General features: G+C 36.7%; 1 protein-coding gene and 1 long non-coding RNA gene across 2 annotated transcripts in view; both read right to left on the bottom strand.

Moving 5' to 3' along the window:
- The window catches only part of PLXDC2 (plexin domain containing 2), a 253379-nt gene that overhangs the window by 214174 nt on the left and 16466 nt on the right, over positions 1-22739 (bottom strand). The gene's annotated exons all lie outside the window — the stretch shown is intronic.
- LOC137483799 (uncharacterized) lies at positions 395-18274 on the bottom strand. Its single transcript, XR_011004664.1, has 4 exons — positions 18243-18274; positions 15638-15713; positions 14945-15040; positions 395-1149 (listed from the first exon to the last, which is right to left on the bottom strand). It is a non-coding gene; the product is annotated as an uncharacterized lncRNA (long non-coding RNA).

Here is a 22739-nt window from a genome sequence, read left to right as displayed (position 1 = left end):
GCCTGTCAACATTTAAGAGGCATTTGAATATTGCCCTTAATAATATACTTGTCCAGCCCTGAATTGGTCAGGCAGTTGGACTAGGTAATCATTGACAGACCCTTCCAACTGGCACCATTCTAGTCTAAATAATATGCATAAATAAACAGGAGACTGAAAAAGTCCTAAACTGCCTCTCCCTGGGAAGTGAATGGTGCCCAGCAATGCACATCAGGGTTGTTACATTCATTGTGAGAGACGGAAGGCGGGGATCAAAACCTTGACTCATGTCTCTTATTGGACTAAGGGATTTCAAGCACAGCAAGACTCTGTTGAGCTTGCATTTGGAGAAAGCCTGCTTTGTTGAGAGTAATTAATGTTGTGGTATTTTTTTTCCCTAGATAATGACTCCCTTGCCTCTGAACACTTCTGTCATTTTACTGACAAGGTTCCTTCCAAGCTCTGCATCACGCCACCCATGTGGAAGTATAGCTGCTGGAACACTGACATCGAGAAGACAGAGGGGAGAGCTCTGAGAAAGGTCTGAAGTGACTAAAGTGAAATCCCAAATGGAACCTGGATGATTTTGTCAGCAAGTGCTCTTACTGTGTCAGAAGATGGCAATGCTCAGCATTTTGTTGGTCATTACTTTGCTTTAAAATAATCAAGAAGCCAGCACCTAATTCAGTGAGCTAAGACTGTGAAGGCTTTGATGTAGAGATATATACAATATTTCATTATCAAACATTATCAGATGGAGCCCTACTTTAGTTAGTGTACATTTTTAAAAGATAATTTTCTAGTTTTCAAGCACATTGCCTGAAACAGATGTATCCTATAGCTATCTCTCACACTGTCTTTACATTGTCAAATTCAGACACGTAACATGATTTGCAAATGCTAAAAAAAGCAAACCAAAAGCGTGGCATGAATTTAGATGCTTAACTATGCATTTAATAACCAGATCTTTTACCCTACCTTGAATGAATGGACAAGTATAAATAAGCTTGACAGAATGATGCATGCTTTATCATTTTTTCATCAAAAGTACATCCAAAGATTTAATATATGGTTTTTACAGTGTAATTCATGACAAAGACATACATAACCCACAAATACATTACTACTTAGCAGCTGTGTATCTCCTCCCATCATCCTGAGCATTGAAAACTGAAAAAACAAACATATTGGCTTGTTATCCTTTAAAAGGCATTGATGGACACACTCTCTTTCTTTTTTTTTTTCCTACTGTTTCATCTGTCAAGCATTAATCACTGCCTTAGCTGCAAATGAAACTTTTATTGGGAAATTATGGTCTTGGTCTATACGAAATTCTTTCTCTTTGCCCCATGTATTAGGCAAAGGTGGCATTGCCTGCAGAATACAGCAATAATATATTATAAAATGTGAAACCTAATGAAAGAAGTGCTGTGTTTCTTGTACCATCATATTCCTGGATTTAACCAGTGTATGGAGAAGAAATGCCTGATGTCTATCCCTGACAGGTCCCACTATTACATCAGTGAAAACAGAATGTTCTCCTGGCTCTAGAATACATGCACAAAACCTAAACATACTGCTTCTTAATCTTTTTCAATTGAAAAGGGGAAAAAAAACCCTCTAGCCCCTCTGGTATCCCCTCACATACTTTTTGAAATTGAGAGTAAGGAGACATGAAGCAATAATGGAAATTAAATGGTGTTCCTTAAAAAAATACAAAGCAACTTTAACTCTTTTAATTGAAGATGAAACAAAATATCAGTGACTATCCTTAGTAATAGACTTTGATAAGACAGAACCTGCACTAACATTGGAAAATTACTGCATTAACTTTATTTCCCACCACTGTTTGCTTATGTGCAAAGGGATGTTATGGTGCCTCTATGCATCAGCAAGATTTGTACAGCTTCCTGATTTTTTTGGATGAAGAATGATCACAGTGAGTGAGCAAAATCATGCTAAATTAATGAGGAGTCAGTAGCACACATGCTGACTAGAATATCTAGCCCAATCTTTCATTCTCTACTACATGAAGTACAATTTCTGGCCAAATCTGCTGTCTGTACAAGACAGGCAGAAAGGAAAAAATGTTAGGTGTGTGCCAGCCTCTCCAGCCTTGCAGTGACAGGATGTCACCTGGCAGCTGTTTCTCTAACTCCTGCAATTGAGTATTCTTTTGAACTGGGATTAATGGAAATGTTTATGTCAATACAACTTGAGAACAAATATCTAATGGGGGATGAAGCAAGAGCCTTCAAATAAAGAATTTAAGTTTGCCCTGGGAGGATGAATGGAAAGACAAGGGAAAAAAAGCCCAAAAGCCAAAAATTCCTTTAACAGTGAAACTTCAGCACTTTTTTTCCTCCCATTTTTTTTATCAGAAGCTATTCAAAATCAAAATTTAACATTGATATGGATGGAGCTACTCATCAGTTTAAACAATTTTAGCTGGAGCTTTTCCTGCCAGTCTTTATGAGCAGCCAGGGAGAATCTTCCACACTCCAAAATGTTCTCTATGCCTGAAACAGGTAGCAGATTAGAGCTTTCATAGGTTCAAATAAACAAAACCAAATAGCAATACAGGTTAAATAGTAAGCCTTAGCAGCTGGTACAGGCATCAGTTATTCAACATGGTTCAAAACTTCATTAGTATCCAAAGTCCATATGTGGAAAAAAGCATTGATTACATTAAATCCAAATAAAATGGCAGAAAAATTTTCACTAAAAATATAGGATTATTTGACTGCATTCTTTTATTTTACTGTCTACAATCTCACTGCTATGAGCCATATTTTTTTCTCTCTATGAAGATTGCTTTCAAACAATGAAATTGAAATAGTATCAAGTTTAGTATATATGAGATTGGCATTAGTACTAGCTAAACCCTCCTGATGTCTAATGTTGAGATGTATAATTTTCTTCATAACATATTCATATTGGAAAAATCTAAATTGCTTATCTCTTTTTTGATCTTTTGTTTTCTCTTCTGATGGTTTTGCTGCTTGCATTTTCCAGCACTATAATAATGACCGGGATGAGAGGGTGGGTTGTGCAATTCTCCTATCTCTTTATTAAAACCTGTTATTTGAGTTTCAATACTCTGATTGACTGTTGGATCTTGCCTAGAAGCAGAATTCCACAGCAGAAGACACAAGAAAACTTAGGCAAAAATAGCAGCTTTGAACCAAACAAAAGAAACACAACAGGCTGTCAATATGTGAAAGTTTAACCTTATGGGATCCTCACTCTTGTTTTCACTCAGACAAATACAAAAACTCCAAGGAATTCTATGCCAGATGAAGTGAAAGACATATTACCATTTTACTATAAAAAAGTCTTTGCTAACTACTAAATCAACACTGAGAAAAAGCAAAATTACAGGTAAGAAAATTATTTTTTCTTTTTTCTGTGTTATACCCACTCTTGTGGGCAGAAGTGATAATTCAAGGGAAGTAGCAAAGAATGACTATCATTTATCAACTCCACAGAAATGGTGATGAAAGAGTAAAAAAAAAATAACTCTTCCTTCCTCTCCAAACCTCAAAAAGGCCTGTTTTGAAGATTTTTCAGAAAATGAAAATTTGTGAAAGACTTGTTTTTTTCTGTATGCAAAAGAGTATGTTTTTTTTTTCTAATTTATACCATATAACTTCTGAGTATATAATAAATATTCTAGGAAGAGCATGATACAAACAGAGGGGAATTTTAGACCTCAGCTTTCATACAGACATCCCTTTTCATGCACAAAGTCAATAAAGTGTGTATGTATGCAAAACTTGGTTTCTATTAGTAGCAGGCATCTTCCTTTCAAAGGTGGTTCTGAGAGGATGGAGTGATCTGATATCTAAATACTATATTTAAATACAGTTCTGGTGGAAAACTGATTTTTCTCCATCCAGAAGCATCATACCTCCTCATAATCATATACCTGGCAAAACTGAAATCTGGAAGACTCCCAGATTGCCACCTTTCCTGCCTGAAAACAATGGAGCAATTTGGCCTGGTAAATTGCAGCACAGTTTTATATAGATTTTTCATGAAACTGCCATACACCATTGGGGATGCAAATAGGCTTCTTTTAGGTCTGATTGCTTTAGATAGACATTATTGTCAAGACTACTCTCAAAACCTCAAAATGCCATTCAAAAATTTTGGAAAAAATTCATACCACCATTTGAAATTAATAAAAAGGTAAAATAATTGTATGCTTTCACTTGAAATCACCCATGTGCTAGAAAGGCCTAAGAAGCTACAGGCAGGTTTTTTAATATATCAAACAATTAACACTGGTTAGTAAGTAAAAAAAAAAACAACAAAATACCTCTATTAGTGCAATACACCTCAGAACATGCTCCCTGTCTGGTCTGAAGAAATTATTTTAATGAATAGCATAACGGGAAGGAGAAGATATTGAAGAGTGAAGATGAAGTACAGCTAGACATGGTAGGGGTAAGTTTACCCGATCAGGCTTTCAGAAGCCATGTCTCATTCAAGCTCCTTCAAAAAAGAGTTACAGGTTCTCTCCCAAGGGCAAATAATATCTTAATATCTTCATTATTGCCCCACTAACTACTAGACAAGATCTTCCCTGGATGCTTTACACTACATTGCCAGATATAACGATAGTGCATACTCTATGCATTACTCCTGATGGCTTGAACAGCATATAGAGAAAAAAATCCTTCTAGTTTTTCTTTAGAAGATTTCAAATTTAGATTCATTTTCAAATGATGAGCATACTTACATAATTAACCACCAGTCTGTGAAGGAGGAAAAATGGGTTTGTTTTGGTTTTTTGTTTAACTTGGTTTCCTTTGTATTGAGAAGGCCTCATTAAATCACAGAGAATAAAAGGAGTTCAAGGGAGGATTAAAGATGAAAAAAATAAAATAATTCATTTAAAAAGGACTTGGAAAAGATTAAATGAAGGTTGTTTAGTACCATCAAAGTGCAAACAAAAAAACCCTGCACTATAACTATTTGGAGAAGAAATAGTAATTAAGAAAATAAGTCAAATGCATCTGTAAAGAAAGATGTTTGTTCCATCTCTCTCAGCTTTGGGATAGACCTATAAAATACTGAATCAGTCAGACCCTTAAAAATAAATTTCAAATCTACTAATTCATGGGAGACTGGGATTTTCTTAAATACTTATGCAATCAAACACAACTGGTCTAGAATATGTATTAAGTAATAATCTGCAGGTACTCTGTCCAGCCTCCACTGGCTTTCTGAGGGAGGATGTTTGCCAGATAAAAGTTGGGAGCCAGGGCAGCTGTCTGAATTCAGAGCCAGAGTGGTACTGAATAATACAGCACAGAATGTGAGTCCAACCAAAACTCTTTTGGGTTATCCAAGGTACCACACTTGCTAAATAAAAGATGAATTCAATTATTTTATTTGTTATTTAAAGAATTAGTACTTCAGGATTGGCTGAGCAACAAAAGCAACAAAATTCTTGTTCAACAAAACAAGAGTTATCCCAAAGGAGTAATTGCAATATGTGCTCTAATTCTCAAATTTGAAACTCAGGGTGATTACACAACCTGGAATTCAGAACATCTGAAGGACACTCACAAACATATCCATTATTTACTATTCTGAGGAAAAGGCATGAACACGTCTGGCACCTTTAAACATCTGAGTTCCAGAGTCAGATTTTATCACAAATAAGCACAAGGCATTTGGCACTAGCCTAGCCAGCTCTCAGGAGCCCGTTCATATAAGACTGCTCCAATTCTGATTGATATGTTTTTATTTTTAAGAAAAATTTCCATGAGTCTTAGGTTTTGTAAAGTCCCTGGATTTCTGTCTACAGCACTGAAGGCAAGAATACAAATGAAGAAAGGTCCCACTATTATATGAGGAGATAAAGACTGGAGACAAAGCCTTGACCTCCTCCTGCAAGATATTAGCAAAGTTTCTAGACTCAGGGGAACCCTAACTTTACCCTAAGGCCCTTCTGACAGCACATACAGATTCAGACTGTCACAGCTGACATTTAAAAATGGAAAGACAAACAGATAAAAACTGTTGACCAGCTGTTGGGATATCAACTTAAATGCAACTGTTCCAACTAATCTTTGCTCTGGGTCTGTTGAGATGATGTCATGGATTCCTCTGCCTCAGTCAAAAGGTCCATATAAGCAACAACAGTCGAGATTTGGCCCACAGTAAAGTCAACAAAAATGCTTCAAACTAAAAAGATTTGAGAAATCTAAAAGTGAGTATCTTTTCATGCATTTCACAGAATGTTTAGAAAATTGAGGAAGCAGAGAAATATGACATCCTTCTGCATGAAAGAAGATTCAATTAAACCTCAGATATTCTTGCCAGATATTTGTTTAATACATTCTCAAGTATCTCTACCAGTGGAGACTTTCCATGTCATTAAGTAATTTGCTGTAGAGCTTAAACTGCTCATTCAGCCACAAGGGTTTCCCTAACCCTCTAGTCTGATTTTCCTTACTGCCATCTAAGTCCTGCACTGCTTATCCAATCCACAATGGACATGAAGAGAAAACTACTGCCTTTCCCTTTGCAACTGTATTTTAAGCACCTGAAAAATAATTTTTTGTGGTTCACTTCAGTCTGATCATTTTAGTAACCAAGCCCCTTTCACATTTCTCTTCACTTTCCAGACATGTAAGATCCCATTTTCTATCCCATTTGCTACATATTTGCTTTCTCCTTTGTTAGATGGCTTGTGTCCTTCCTGAAGGATACAATGCACAAGCCTGGATGCATGATTCCTGTTGAGAATATATGAGCTCAGATGAGAATAGACAGCCTTATCTTCTTTTTTTTTTTCTCTTCTTAACATCCATTTTAGCCTTTAGAACTTCAAATATGAATCCTCTTTCTCATTCCTGTAATGTTGCAGTCACTATTCTGAGAAAGACACTCTCACAAAGTTTCACATTGAACTGGCTCCTATTTCTTTCAGAATGATGCTCTCATTTGTCATGATCATCCCAAATACAACACTCCAGTATACTTTTAAGCCTCTCACCTTTGCTTCATCTGCAAATTCAGTAAGTATTTCTCAGCTGATAAAATGGAATTGCTCTTTTCTATACGTTTCTTTTCAGTGTTATAGAATCCATAGCTCCGGAAGAAAATATACCTATTTCCCTTCCATTTTATCCTGAACACTTCCCCTCCCACCAGACATACTGTCACCCAAGTAATGTTCCTGGTTTTTATAATTGTGTTATGCAATAAGTACTAAACCTCTCACTGCTGAAGGAATGTTATGACAGTTTGCCTCTACTACCTTTGTTATTGTGTAACTGAAGGTAATGTTTGCCTCTGAAAGCCTAAAATGTTTCTAATGTTGTATAAGCATGGCATTGTAGCTGTTCCTTGATGCAGTTAATCCGCTTTATATCAATGCAGTTGTTTATAGGAGTTACACAACAGATTTCAAAAAAACCTATTTTTTTTGGTCATGAAGTTAACACATGCATAATACAAAACTAGTCATGACATATTTTTTGGGCAAAGCTATGCATGTTTCTTGCTCCAAGTCCCTAGTCTGTTGGGCTGCACTGCCTAGTATCACACAGGTTTGTGGGACCCAACCTTCATGCAAACAAAACAGATTGCTTCAAATAATCTTTCCTGTAGCTAAGGCTTGATGGATGGGTCAGTAATTTCATTAACATATCCTACTCTGGTATGAACACTCTTAATTGAAGTCTGGAGAGGGCCTAAAGACATTTCAGATGGGAGGTTCTGTGAAATAAGGCATGTAATTAGGAGATGCCTCAGAATGACTGAAAGGGTGTTTTTCATCAAAACCATCTCTGCTGTTTGAGGTCATTCAATGAACTTTGCAGAAAGGACTTTCTGAACAAGAGAAATGTGGAACACAGCCATTATTACTGTCAAGTATGACACATAGGTGAGAACAAAGACTATCCCTCCATTAGTTAGAAAATCACAGCTCTGGCTAATAAAAGCTCTACATTTAATCTGTGGCCTTTACTACAGAATTCTTTAAAACTATTAGCAGCATCTTCTATTTTTCTCATAATGAAAGCTGATAAATTAGCAACAGAGGGAAGAGCTCCTAAGCTAAACAGTTCACTTGGAGTCGTTATATAAATGACCTTTCTGAAATGTGTCCAAGACTTAAATTACTTTGATTAGTTGATATCTGTGGAACGGGCAACAAGCCTTTTCACTGTTGCTCTCATAGTAATTATTATTCTTGTTTCACTGCATATTTTGATAGCATTTATCAAGTGTCTAGTTATAAATCTCTTAAAAGCCTGAGGATGGTTGAATCAGTAGAGGTAAAATAAGAACAGATCCCAGCTGATGTGGTCCTTGCCTTCTCTGTACATCTATTTTTGAAGTTGCAAATAAGTGTCTTCCTACATCCAACCCAGAACTGATCAGAATGTACTTAAAAAAAGGAACGGGGTGCTTTTAAGCCTATCCATTGCATTTATAGATCACAAAAGGATGTATAATTCAGAACAACAAAGTTATGAGCACAGATTGCTTCTTTTTGTTAGATTACTTTTTAAAATATTAACTATAAAAATAGCATTTTTAATAGCTATAATCACCACACATTTTTCCATGTAGATAACAGCTCTCTTCAGATTCAAGAAAGCACTAATAGATCTCATTTATCTAATCCTTCAGAGCCAATTAAGTTTACCAGAAAAATATTAATCTCATATCCTCAAACATCAAACCTTTCATGTTCCCATAACTCATCTCCCAAACTGCTATCAACTCTGCAACTAGAGTTTTTGTCTCTTTGTTCCCACAGCTCTTCTACACACCCCTTCAAGTCCCATCACTTCTCATTAACTAGTAACTTCTCCAAATCTCTTTAATAGAAGAGTTAAATCCCTCAAGTCAAAACTTTGAAAATTAACAGTTATTAATCCATGTTTCACCCTGTTCTGCATTATCTGGCACTGAATAAGGAACAGAAACTGCTGTCTTTGTTCCTAACATGTTAAATTACTTTAGAAAGTTTCTGTTTTTTCTGTAAAAATCATTCCTTTGCATCCTGTGCTGCCTAAGAGTGACACAATGCACAAGATATTCCTCTAACAATATGGTATGACATGCCATGGAAAACCAGTTGTGAAGTTTTTTTTTTTTGATAGATGATGCAAGAAACTTTTAATGCTGTATGATGAAAGCAGATATAAGAAACCTTGTAATAACTTGCACCACATCTAGATTTTTTTCTTGATCACACACATCCAAATAGGTAGAAGACTTAAATCTGGTGGTTTTGAAAGATAAAGCTGAAATAATCTTAAATTAAATATATTTTTATACTGAAGATTAAAAAAAAAATCTATATATAAGTATGCATCATTATAGAACTTGAGTTTCCATTTCAGTGCATCCAAGTGGAAATACATGGCTGGCAATTGACAAAGATGCCAACCATAAATTTTGGCAAAGAGAGCTCCAAAAAAACTTTCTTATTCCACTAACACATTTTCCTGTTCAATAGTACAGAACTAAATGGACAGACAATAACTATATATATGAATGTCATGAATGTCACCATAACATCAAGGAGGTGAGAAAAAAATTCTTTATTACCAAGAAGCTAGATTATTAACTGAAAATTTCTTTACATGAAATACAATACAATAACAAAGGAAAAAATGTTGAGTGCGCTGAGGCACTCAGGGAGCAATTCCAAGAGCTACCAGTACTGACAGACTTCCCCTAGAAGATGATAAATGCGCAAAAGAGCTGTTTGTAAACTGAAAAATCATCCAGCAGATTAGGCAGAAACAATTTTTCCTTAGGATCTTAGCAGGGTTTTGTTTTGTTTCCTCATCTGACAGTACTTTCAATTATTGAGACAGAATGACAAGGGAGCATATGTGCTCAATGATCAGAGGACCTGCACCATCAAACTGGGCATCTGCTACTCATTTCCAAAGGATGCTGCAAGTGAGATACAAGTAAAAACCAGAATACTGAATAGTCCTGAGCCAGGCCAGCTGGAGCAGGACCAAGCAACTGGGCTCTTTTCAGAGGAACTCAACACAAGTGGTCTATAGAAAGTAATTTGTACCTGGGACTGCACCCTGTAATTGTTTCATTGTATTTGATCAGCAGTGTCACAGAGATTATTTAGGCATACATATGGCCAACAACAGACCAAAGAGTGACTGTAAATTTATGCTTGGTCTTCGTCCCAAACAAAGTTAAAGTGCATTATCATGACCCAGACATTAATCTGTGAACATATGACTAGATCTCAAGGAATCGTATCCTTGAACAGGATGCATCACAGAAATAATCACCTAATTTATGAAGGTGAAGTGTCTCCTCTGACTTGATTTCATTCTAGCCTGATTTGCACCTGTCCGATTCTGTCCTAAATTGCTCACTCATTTTGGAAAACATTATGGCTACCTGCTGCATTCACCAGCTGTAACTGCAGCTGTTATTTCTGCTGTCATTTTTTCCACCAAAAAAAAAAAAAAAAAAGTCTTTTATTCCATCTTCCTATGTTAACTGGCAGCCCAGGAAAACACATTTTGCAAACAAAATTCTGAAGCGTTGGATTAATTTGATTCGTGATATAAGTTGTTCAGCAACAGAATCACTAGGGTTGCAATGTTACTTACAACTCTTTTTTATCAACTGCACAGCATTTACAGAGAAGACGGTCTCACTTCAATTTTTTTTCATTAAGTCTTACCAATATTTTTTTTTCTTCTTTCATTGTTTTAGATAAATTCCTGAATAACCTTCTTAATGATTCAGTAAGAAGGACATAATTTCTCAGTTTTAAGGAGATGGTAGCTCTTCATAAATGTGTGCTAATACAGCTTCTACTAGAAACCTTTGTAATCTCACCACATTGTGGGAAAGGGAAGAGAGAAAGAACTCCTTTTCATGGAGAACATGGTTACCCGTGAGTTTCTTCAAAATGGTGAATGGAATCACAGAATCCCAGCAACTGAAGTCATATGGGACTTTCGGGAACATTTAGTCCAAACCCTGGCTCAGAACAGGTCTGTTTAGAACAGGCTGCTCAAACCCATGTCCAAGAGAATGCTGAGTTCCTCCAAGAACAGAGGTACCACAACCTCTCCACAAATCCTATTTCAGTCTTTGACCATTCTCATGGTAAATACAAAAATCTCAATAATGAATCAGAATATTATACATTAATATATTTTCTTACCCAAAATTTAAAAATCTATAACTGATTTAAAGTCACACTAATTACAAAAAATCAGCTTCTTATTCATTGCTTTGTGCCCCTCAAACCCTCAAATGCAAAGTTTGATTTTAATTTCTTTTCTCTCTTCATTGACTGAGTGGCAAATGAAATTCTATAAATAAAATGCATACAGGAATTCTGTACAGATGTAGAGGCAAAAAAGGATCCAGAATAGAGCATGAACATGGCACTACATCATCCCACAGACAGAATAAGCCTGATAATTGTCCAATTAAACATTATTGCAAAAAAGGTCATTACCCTGTCTCCTACCACTCCAATACATAGCACAAACTAAAATCACATGTTATCCTGCTCTGATCATCAGGATGACTGGAAGTAACACAGAAGAAAGAAATCAGATATTCAACCTGCCTTCACCTCAAAGTAGTCTTTTTTTTTTTTCCTTTTTTCCTTATAACTACCACAGCTAAGGCTCCAAGAGGCCTGATAAACATTTCCAGTCCTGGGTAATACTAATTTAGTAGTGTCAAAGCAATTACTGTGTATGAAGTATCACCCATAGACACGAACAAAGATTGCTGAAGAGTTTTTTTCCTTAAAAATGCTCTCATACAAATGGCACCAAATGCAGATGTGATGGTAGGAACAGGAGGTTGAACAGAGATGAATCTGTAAATTGTTATCTGGTTTATCTGGATCCATTTCAGCATCCATCTGCACCTTGAAAGATGGAAGAGTTGGGTGGTTGATTTGTGGGGTACAAACCATCCCTTAACAAAAACTTTTAGATCCTTAACATCTCTCTTGAAGGCAACATAACTTCAGTCTCCAGTGCTGGTTTCATTGTCTTATTTTAGCTGCTAATTTAAAGCTAATTGTAGAGCAGGCCACATTTAAGCCACTGGAAAAAAAGCCCAGTTACTTTTATGGTGCATGGCCAAGATCTGAAAGTATATAATAAAAAAATTAATTGAATCCATTTAAAAGGAAAAAACAGCAAGAAGAAAACACAACCTAGCTATGGTTATTTGGAATTACATCTCATTTTTCTAACTGGTTCCCAGGTAAACAGAGTGTCCATTGCTTTCTTAAGCTTTATAAAACCCAAACCACAAAGTATCTCCTGTTGTCTCACACTGCCACACCTGGCTTGGCCTTTGTAGTCACAGAATGCGGGCTGCAATTTGCAGACATGTACTGGCATTTTTCTTTTCCCCAACAACATGGAAGACATCTACAAAACCAGAGCTGAGAACTGAAGCAATGCTTCCTCTGGGCGCCATTCAAAAAGCCCATTATCATCAGAAGGCAAACATGCTGCTTTTTTTTCATAAATGGGGTAATTCAAAACATGAAATAATTAACACATTCCTGGGAGTATGAGTGCACTCAACCCAAAAATACTTGCTACAGAATACAGCATCTTCATTTTATATTCATGATAATGTAGGGAGTTAAAACATTCCCTCCCTTATTTATTTATGTGCAACAATAAACATCCTTTTCCAAGCAGCACAAAGCATACCAGAAAACAGAATTCTATCTCCACTTCTATTCTGTGGCTCAAGATTGAGAAGAGAAAAATCCCAGCAGTATGGCACAAGATAATTAGAACACAATAAAATATAACTCAGCTTTACAACTAAAGTAATCTGTTCAAGAGTGACAAGATACGAAAGCTCTGACATCTACAATGCCCAAACAGGCAACATGTCCAGACTGGGCAGAGCACAATATCTGCTGTTCACAAAGCTATGTGAAATGCTTACTGAGACCTTGGATAAAAAAGTTTACCTAGTGCATTCCTTCAGTTCATCCACCATCAGGTTCACTAAAATGAACAGGCTGTGAAATCAATGGCTTCCCAATTGTTCACTTGTAGGAGAGGCACAAAGTGTTTTATATAAAAGAGACTGAACTGCCAACATTTCAATGAATCTGAAAGAACTTACCCAAAGCCACTGACCCAAAAAGATAATCAGCACGCAGTGGTGAGCACTCAAATGCTCCCCCACTAGAGAATTTGTTTAGTAATGGTGACATAACCCCTGGATTCTGGGTCATCAGATATAAAATATCATTACTGTTCAGTAACTATTCAGTGACTCAGAGGACACAAGAACAGTTGGCAATCACAGTCCCTTTTTTTTGTGCTTGTGATGAGCAATTTCTGGCTAGACAAGTGGTTCTCCTCAGTGGCAGGCCAGAGGATGCCAAGCCTATTCTGTTCCAGCCAAAGACTCACACAGGTATTTCAATGGGATTACCCGAGAGCTTGACAATTGATTACAGGTTTGAAGGTTATGTTGGACTGGGACCAAAGTGCTCAGCACTAAATCTCTCTTGATGAACTTTTCTCTGTAAACATGTATTGAGAAATAAAAAGAAAAAACAGAAAAGACCTAGATCCTGAATGGTGTTTAGATACCAATAAATACCAAAATCCCACGGATGCTGTAACATCCTTAAATATCTTCAAAGATATGAGGCACAACCACCCTCTATGCTCCCAACTACTCTGTTTGCTGTGAGCCTTAGTAAAGAGGCCAGTGACAGAACAAGGGTGCAGAAGGCAATTCCTACATGGCAACCTGGCAGACTAGAGAGAAGCACCATAGTTTACTGTACCATAGCTGAGACTTTTGTAACCATCTGAATTTATGATTCTCTGATTTGGCTGTCAACCATAAGCATTAAAGACTCTTTATAACGTAAAAGAAAATGCTTCCTATACTACAACTACCCTGCAAAAGTAATCATAGTTTAATCACAGTTGCTAAAAAAACAATACATTATGTTGAGTCATATTCATCACTTTGCCTAATCTGTATCAGGGAAGTATCTACTTTATTTATAGAGACTTGTTTCAGTTTAACTAAAACTCTGTTATAGATGCATGCCAAGGAAAGAAGTCATACTGGCTTCTTAAATGGATAGTCACGTAGCACTTCCATCTGTGGAACATGTTTTCTCTGTAATTTTCCTTTTAGCATGGAGTCTTTGACATGCAGAAGAATGGACAGCACTTGTCAAACTATGATTACTTCAGAAATTGAAATACATAAAATAATAACCAAGGCAATCAAATGCACACACAACTATCATTTGCTTGGAACACAGACAAGTAGACAGTAAATGATTCAATGTATAATTAATTCAGAGAAAGAAGGAGGAGTTGAAAAAAACCCTATATAAATACATTCTTCAGGACTTGGCAGAAAATAATAACTGAACAAGGATCTCAAAAGGAAAATTAATGAATGACAACAGGAGCAGCACATGTGTAATGTAAAGATAGACTACAAGAAAATGAAACATGTTGCTTATGGGAAAATAACCACCTTCTCCTTATTTTACTCAGAAAAAACCACATGGTTCCTAATGGAATTCAAGGCTATTATTCAATCAGAAGATTCTCATGAAGGCAGAAACTGTGAAAGTATGCTTCCTAAAGCAGAGCCCCAGGAGATAATTGAAGCCTTAGAATCATAGCAGTGATTTTCTTGAAAACTCATCCCCAGGTTACCTTAAAAAATCCATCAGACAAGAACATCCTATGCAGCAACATAAAGGTTGCAGTCAGTGAGATGTAAATAAAGAAAGAGGAAGAAAATAAAATGCCTAAAAAATCTTTGGGGAAAATTATGGGTGAATATTTGCATACGTACACATGCAAATTGAACTTTGCTATATAAACCATATACCTGAAAAAAATAACATTAAAAAAATCCTAGTTCCCTTTTGAAAGTACTGTCCAGAAATTTCACATACCTTAGCAGTGTTTTAAGAGTCTTTCAATAGCCACAGTTTTTGGAACTCAAGCACAGTTTTCAAGACCACACTCAAGCAGATTTGCTAAAAGGAACACTGAAAAACATGGACTTGACATGCAGGAAGGCCACATATGTCAAAGCAATCCTGTGTGAAGAGCCCCAACCTCTGGTCTAAAACAATGGAGATTTAAATGTAAGCCACTCTAACAAAGCAGGTCCCAGCCTGACAATTCACACGTTGCAATGATTTCGCTAAAAGCAATAAATATTTTTATGGAAGTTATAGAGGGGAAAAAACAGATCTTACTGATTTAAAAATTCACTTCATAAATCCTGTGATACCACAGAACTGGAGAGAGAAGGAAACAGAACAACTGTTTTCTTCCTAGGTCAGATGAAATTAAAACTGTAGTCTTCTCAGTCATGCAGCCATTTCTCAAGGACATCCAGTGATAAAGCAAATGATTAGAAAAGCCTCATACTCCTTATATGAGGACCAGATCCCACTCCGTGCTCCTCTCCCAGATGGCATCAAATAACGGTGTGCTAACCTTATTACTTGCCTTCAAAGTTCCCCCACCACCAAAGAACTTAGTCACCACTGCTCTGAAGTTATGGTCAGAGGACAGTAGGGACAGACCTGTGTTTCCAGCACTTGTCAGTCAGTGCTACATATAACCACTGCACTTACCAAAGCTGAATGACAACCCTGTGAAATTTCCATCATCCTAAGTCTTGCAGCCAGAGGGGCTGATGCAATTTTTTGCCTAAATGAAAGAAATTTCAGCCATTCTTCAGTTCCAAGCTATACAGAATGCACACCATACATCATATAGGGATGCAAAACCGCCTCTCTCTGCAGCAAGGTGAAGCACCAGCAAGGAAGGGTTAGAGGAAAGATTACCAACCTAGGGTATAGCACATAAGCTGGCACAGTCTAATTTACGAGCTAACAAGTCTGTGGAGAGACCTTAAAATAGGGAAGCAATACAAACCATTCAAAGTACCTAAGACTCAGAGAACAAAGGAGGCCAAACAATGGCAAGAAATTAAATAGGTTTAATATACTACTGGGCACTCACAGATAAGTGCCATTGGTTCCCACATACTTCATTTTTTAAAAGACCAATTACAGAAGTCCTGCCACTGAATAAAGACTGTGGCTTTTACTGTGGCTTCTCAGGGAGAAAAGAAATTAGTCTGGACAACTTAGAAATTATACAAGCAAATAAAAAATGCCATTATTATTATTATTTCTTAACAAATCCCATGATTTCTTGAGCCTTGTGGCATTTAACTTGGGAGTCAGTTGCATGGTAAAGCTTGGTTCATGAAGGCAGGGATAAAAGGCTGTTATCATCTGCATTGAAAAAACCTGAACACAAGAGTGAATTTATTGCTTACTCAATCTTCACACTGGTGTAGGAGATACATATTCTAACATCAACCAAAGAAAATCTAAAAGTTTACATTCCTATTTTCTCCAATTACTGATAAAAATCACTTTGAAGAGTACATTAAATTAATGCCAGGCAAAACACTGCAGCACTTACTCCTCACAAAGAGAGGGTTTCCAGCCATAGCAAAATTTGGCTGCTAAATGCATGTCCTTATTACCATAATGGTTTTTTCTGACATCTGCTGCCCTATAATCAGTGCTTGGATGCTAACAATTACATGGGATATGATACTGTACATCAAATCAGTGTTTCAGTGAACCAAAGAAAAGGACCACGTCAAAAGCAAAAAAAAAAAAAAAAAAAATCCAATACCAAACTTACACAGAACGGAAATTTTGGTTCTCTCTCAGATGTTCTATTACCTGATGTTTTTTGATATGTGGCAAAGAAATTTTAGTTATACTAATGAGGCACTACCAAAAATCAATTCCTAAACCACAACTGCATTTAAAACAACTGCTGCAATGCTTGCCTTTTCTGAGAGCTCTTACAGTTTCTCTTCACATGAGGCAGAAATATGTGCAATTTGATGAGTCAGGGTAAAAATCTCCCTTAGCCATTCTTCTCTTTCTTGCTAAACTCATTGGATATATGTCTTTATTTGTGTGTGGAGAAACATAGGCAACATAAAAAACAGTTACCCTGAATTCTGGAGCTCAAATAACACAACTGTGATTTCACTCCCCCTGTGATTCAAACCAGGCTGGAAGTTTCCTTGCTATAGAAATCATGCAAATGTATTAAAAATTGTCACCACCCTCGAAGAAAAGAGCCATAAAGAATGAAACACTGTTCTAAAATCTGTTGGAGACCAAGCACAAAAAATTATTTTTTGTTAGGTTCTTTTACAGAGATAATACTAGAAAGAACTAGGATTGAAAGTTAAAGTCCTGAAAACTGGTTTGGCCACTAACCTAAAACTGTAGGATGAAACTATATGTCGTAGTCTTCATTACTTGAAGTCTTTAAATCAGATTTTTTGTAAGATACATGTATACTCAGATTTTAACAATAGAACACCGAAGTTACAAACTCCCAGTGAACCCTAGGAATGGACACTCATTTATTTAGCTGCCCACCACAGACATTTGAGTTAGCTTGATGATGACATACATATATTCCTAAATCTGTCTTCCAGTTTTTAAATTAGCCTGTACAGCCATGCTATCCCTTGGATGCTCTAAAGAAAGACACTGAGACACTAGACTATGGAAGAGGCATTTAGTGCTCTTTGTCCCCTGAAAACAGACTTCATAAGACTGAAATAAACTCCAAGAAGACAAAAGCAAGAAAGCACACTCCCAGCACCTCCAGTTATAGTTTGTCAGACTGATCAGCTAACTTTCTTGGTCTCTCTGATGCAGCAACTTGGGCCACAAATTCCACCACTTTTTCAGATTCTTTCTGCCACTGAACCTCATTTGGAGTCTTTCTGCTTTCTTTTGTTTTAATGACATTTCAGAAAAGGGAGGAATGGCACAGGGTAATGAGCTGGAATCCTCTCACTATGTTTCCCAAGTTCAAATGGCAGAGCACTGCTCCTTTGTCCTTTCAAAGGTGGTTCTTCTCCTGTCAGTGGGTTCTGGGACACACAGATGTGATGTCCCTCTCCTGTCCCCCCCAGATTAGCTTTGAGCTGCTTTTGCTAGTTAAAAGACTACTAAATAATGATAAAAGTTTACTATTTGTTATCACACCAACTTTGCCATGACACTTTGTATTAGTCCCATAACTGAAATTACATCATCTTCAGAAGCCAACACAATCTAAACATGGTACTTGAGCACAAATTAATCACAGGATTAGGGAACAGGTTTTCTGACGTGTGTGACATACCTGTATCCCTTCAGGGGAATGCTTGAAGGACTCAAACACAGTGCCATGATGCTTCATTTTCAATCCTTCACTAAACAGTGGTTTTAAAATCCAATGACAAGTCATCCTCTTGATATCAATACTGCAAGGTTTGGACAGACTGCAAAGTAGTACAGCAGGGTTATTTAAGCACCAATCATAATAACATTATGGGAAAACCTTGAGTGAAATCTGTAGCTAAACAGTCATGCCACAAAGGCTGAGCAAAAGCCAGCAGGTTAGACACACAACTGTGATGCTAAGAAACCACTCTCTCTGGGAGATCTGGAGCAGAAACAGCAAAGTTATGATATAACCCATGACCACAGATAGCACTGTAAGAGAAACTGCAAGCCAAGTCTCCTGGATAGAGGCCCACTGGGATGTTCTCCAGGCAGCAGAATCTGTGGCACTTGTTTTAGAGTCTAGCACACGTGATTTTAGTGTATTTTCAGATTACAGCAAAAAGGAAATTGCAAGGCCAGAACATGCAAAAAAAGTAGATTGCCTGTGAATATGTCTACTTCTCTTACATCTCCAGTCACAGACTTTGGGCAACACCCTTCCCTCAAACTGCTCCCACAGGTGTTTATCTGTGGAAGACTGACTGAGCAGTGTTGAAGGACTCATTTATTACCTCCCAAGATGGACAAAACACTTTCCTCTCTACTACTGCACTACAGGATTCAAAAGGAGTAGGTGAAGTTATGCAGCAGTAACACCAGATTTAGGACACCAGTACCCTGCAATGTGTATCCCCCATATAATATTCCATAAAGTTTAGATGTGCACTCATTAGAAATCTCTTTGACTTTGAAAGGGAACCACATTCAGAACCCCCCCTTCTCTACTGGTTACTGATCTTTGTATTTGCATAAATTTATTCATGGCAAATATATATCTATTTGATCTTTACCTCAAATATCTCCTCTTCTCTGTTTTTTCTCCTGAAATATATTTACAGAGAGGTATTATGACTTCTTCCAGACTTTATTTTGTGAGACTAAAGAAATTTATCCTACCTCACAGAGAATTGTTTGTCCTGTTCATCCCAAATAGGCTTCCTCTGCACCTTTTGCAAATTGAATGAGTTTTTATAGCAAATTAATGATCAGAACTTTATGAAATACTTTATGCTCAGTTATATCAGCATACTTTCCCTGAAGAATATGCTGAAAAATATGGTTCCCATGTCTTTTAGTAGCACAGCCACTTTTTTCACATCTATCACACATTTTTATGGTCCAGTCTTTTCTCCAGTAAGGAGGTAGATGATAAGGGCTTTTTTTTTCAGTTTCAATCAAAAAATGTGAGAATTCTGACTATATTATATTTCATGCCTTCTTCATATTTTCCCATCTCCTTATTATATTTTTACAGGGATTACTAGTCCCCCTCTGACACAGATTAAAAGGAATCATCAGCACAAGAGCAGAATTTACTCCCATTTTAACAACAATTTTATTATGGAAATACAGAAGAAGACCAATTCTCAAAGCCAATTTAGGAGAACCTCTGTTTGCTTGGAGAGAAGCTTTTTCTCCTTTGTTCTTCACAGAGTCTTGCCATGTCCATTACAGCTCTTCTGTGAGTAACCATCTTCCCTATTTGAACTAACAATTTCTATGGGATACATAACAAATGCCTTTGGGAGAAAAGTGAAAGAAAATCTACCATAATCCCTTTTCACTAAACAGTAAAGAAATAATCTTTCCTTTCTTAAGTCACCTAGATATTAAAAAAAAAAAAAAGGAAAAACCTTTATGTCAGTATATAAAAGAAATTTAAAAATAATTGTTTCAAAATGTCTAAAGCTTGGGTTTAATTGCCTGTATCCCTGTTTTTCTCATTTTGACAAATTAAATACATGGTAAAATGTCACATACTATCAAAATAAAAGATTTTTTTTTTGCTAGGAAGAAACACTGAAAATCAATGGATAAAAACGTAAAAGCTTCTTTTTCTTCCCTAGAAGGAATATATTTTCATGATTTAGTCATCTTTAAAAACAAAACAAAAACCAACAAAACACGTTTCTTGCAAAACCATTCTGCAAAACAAGCAACCCACCTATTAAAATATAGATTGAGCCTGGATTGATATTCAGTTGAAAATGTTTTTGATTTGTATTATCATTATGAGGTAAAAATGGTAGGGAATTTCTTTGCTCTAACTACTGGATAAACTGTAACAGATCTTTGAGTATGTATGTTTTCAAGGGCTCCTCTTTCAACAACACTTTGTATAATTTGCTTCAACATCTGTTGGCCTGCTGAGTTCTTTCTTTATTCACATTTCACTAGACCTATAATTAAACCCTCTTAAAAAATGTATCACTTCAGGTGTCCTAATGAAGAGTCTTGAGGAAACTGGTAACAGTTTGCTAAGGGAGAGCAACAAAGCTCCTTCTCTTCTTACAATTATTTCTTGCAAGATTCATTCTCTTCAGCAGATGGAGGGCTGCAGTAAAAGACAGCAACTCAGGACTGAATAGGTCATAAAACTCCCAAGAGCAGGAAATTACATAGGCATATCTGCCAATGAGGTCTGTATATGAAAAGTCATTAGGCTTTCCCAATCTCTTCAGTTCCTGCTTCCCCAAATAAAAGAACAGTATTTTAAGAGTAGTAAATCCGAATCATCTTGTTTCAATTTAAGATTATTCCTCCATTTTATTTTATATGATAAGCATGTAACTCATGCCAAACACAAAAAGTATCCACCTGCTAAAGAGAAACCAATTAGATGTATAAGCAAGTAGGGGATTTTCCCCCTTGCAACTTGATCCTGCAGCCCATGGAGACTTTTGAAGCAGTAAATACCTACTACAGTATTGATACCACATGATTTGGCATTTGTTCCAACGTGAGTTTTAGCCCCCAGGTTTAACAGCCTTGGAAGGCCCCACTTGGTTATGCCACAGACTCAGGGAGAAGTCACCCACCTCCCAAGAGCTGTGTCACCCACTGGGTGACCAGACTCATCATCCTCCCAGGCTGGAGAGTTCTGTGAGCTTCACCTGCCTTCTTCCTCTTGGAACTCCAGGCTTCTCCATCAGGAACAGACATAAACCTCAAGAGGAAAATTACTACTGAAGCCACGAGGATTTTTGCCAGAGTAAGGAAAGCAAATTTAGACTATCATCTGCAGATATAGCTGTGCACAATGATCATCAACATGGGAAGTTGCTTGTACAAACACTAGCAGAAAACAGTCAGAAGAACCCTGATGTTCCTAAGTAGTCACTTTATTTGAATGCACTATGAGGTACTATTAGAAACTGTATGAGTTACTAATAGAAGTCAAAAGTGGAAAAGTAAAAGTAAACATTGAGAAAAGATAATTACTAGATGCTCTTTGCAGTTTATTGAATTATGATTTTGATTAGTACTGAGTATTAAAAAGATGACAAAATACTGAAAACAGTAATTAAGCTAGGATAAAAAAGGTTGTATTTCCTTAATACATTACATTCCATCAATAAATAAAAGCAAAACTTGGAGTGGAATATGCTCTGAGAATGGTAAAAGGAATGGTACCTCTGGGAAGCAAGCACGCCAAATATTCAAAATAATATCTTTATTATAAGGACTGTGAAAATCAATGTAGGAATACGCAAATAAAGAATGAAAACAAAGAAAATTTACTGTGTAACTGATGTGCAAGCCTTATCTTTAAATATGACAATATTTACACATATGCATATATAACTCAGTTGGTCAGAGCCTGGTGCTAATAATGCCAAGGCTGTGGATTCAAGCCCTGTATGGGCCGTTCACTTAAGAGCTGGACGTGGTGATCCTTGTGGGCCCATTGCAACTCAGAATATCCTGTGATTCTGTGATAGAAGTACCTACAAACACCCTCCTATCTTTCCATTTTTATAAGAGGTTACATACTGAATGTCAAAATGGGTTCACAAGTATTTTCAATATGTAAATTCACAATGTACCACAGCTCCTTCTAAATATTTCTAATTTATTTTGCATCCTTCTACACAGCTGGGACAGTTTACATTTCTTTAAAAATTATTTAGCAGCAGAAAGGGACCATAAGATCTGGCAATGTCTTGTACATAGAGCTCTGCTCTTCCCAGACCAGCAGCTTCCCCCAACCAGTGAGAGCAACAGAGCTAAGCTCTTCAGGAACTAACAGGAAATGTTCTTCAAGAAACACATATTCAAAAGTCCTGTTGAGTACAGCAGACTGCTGATCAGAAGCAGCCAAGGGACCAATCTTGGTCCCAAGATTGACTATTATCTTTACTATTTTGATTTCAAAGACTAAATGGCTGAAATACAATTTGCTCCCAAGTGAATTGCTTACTAAGCTGCAAAAACTCCCACATTACCTGGCATTATTTTGAAATTGAATAGAAAATAAATGCATGCAAAAATAAACTAAATGCAAAATATAACCTTGCATACCACACATCTAGAAGTGCTTAAGGAGATTTTGGGCACTTAGTTCCGATTGATG

This window comes from Anomalospiza imberbis, chromosome 1 (assembly GCF_031753505.1).
Source record: "Anomalospiza imberbis isolate Cuckoo-Finch-1a 21T00152 chromosome 1, ASM3175350v1, whole genome shotgun sequence".
Classification (NCBI taxonomy): domain Eukaryota; kingdom Metazoa; phylum Chordata; class Aves; order Passeriformes; family Viduidae; genus Anomalospiza; species Anomalospiza imberbis.
This window is presented reverse-complemented; position numbering and strand designations above follow the sequence as displayed.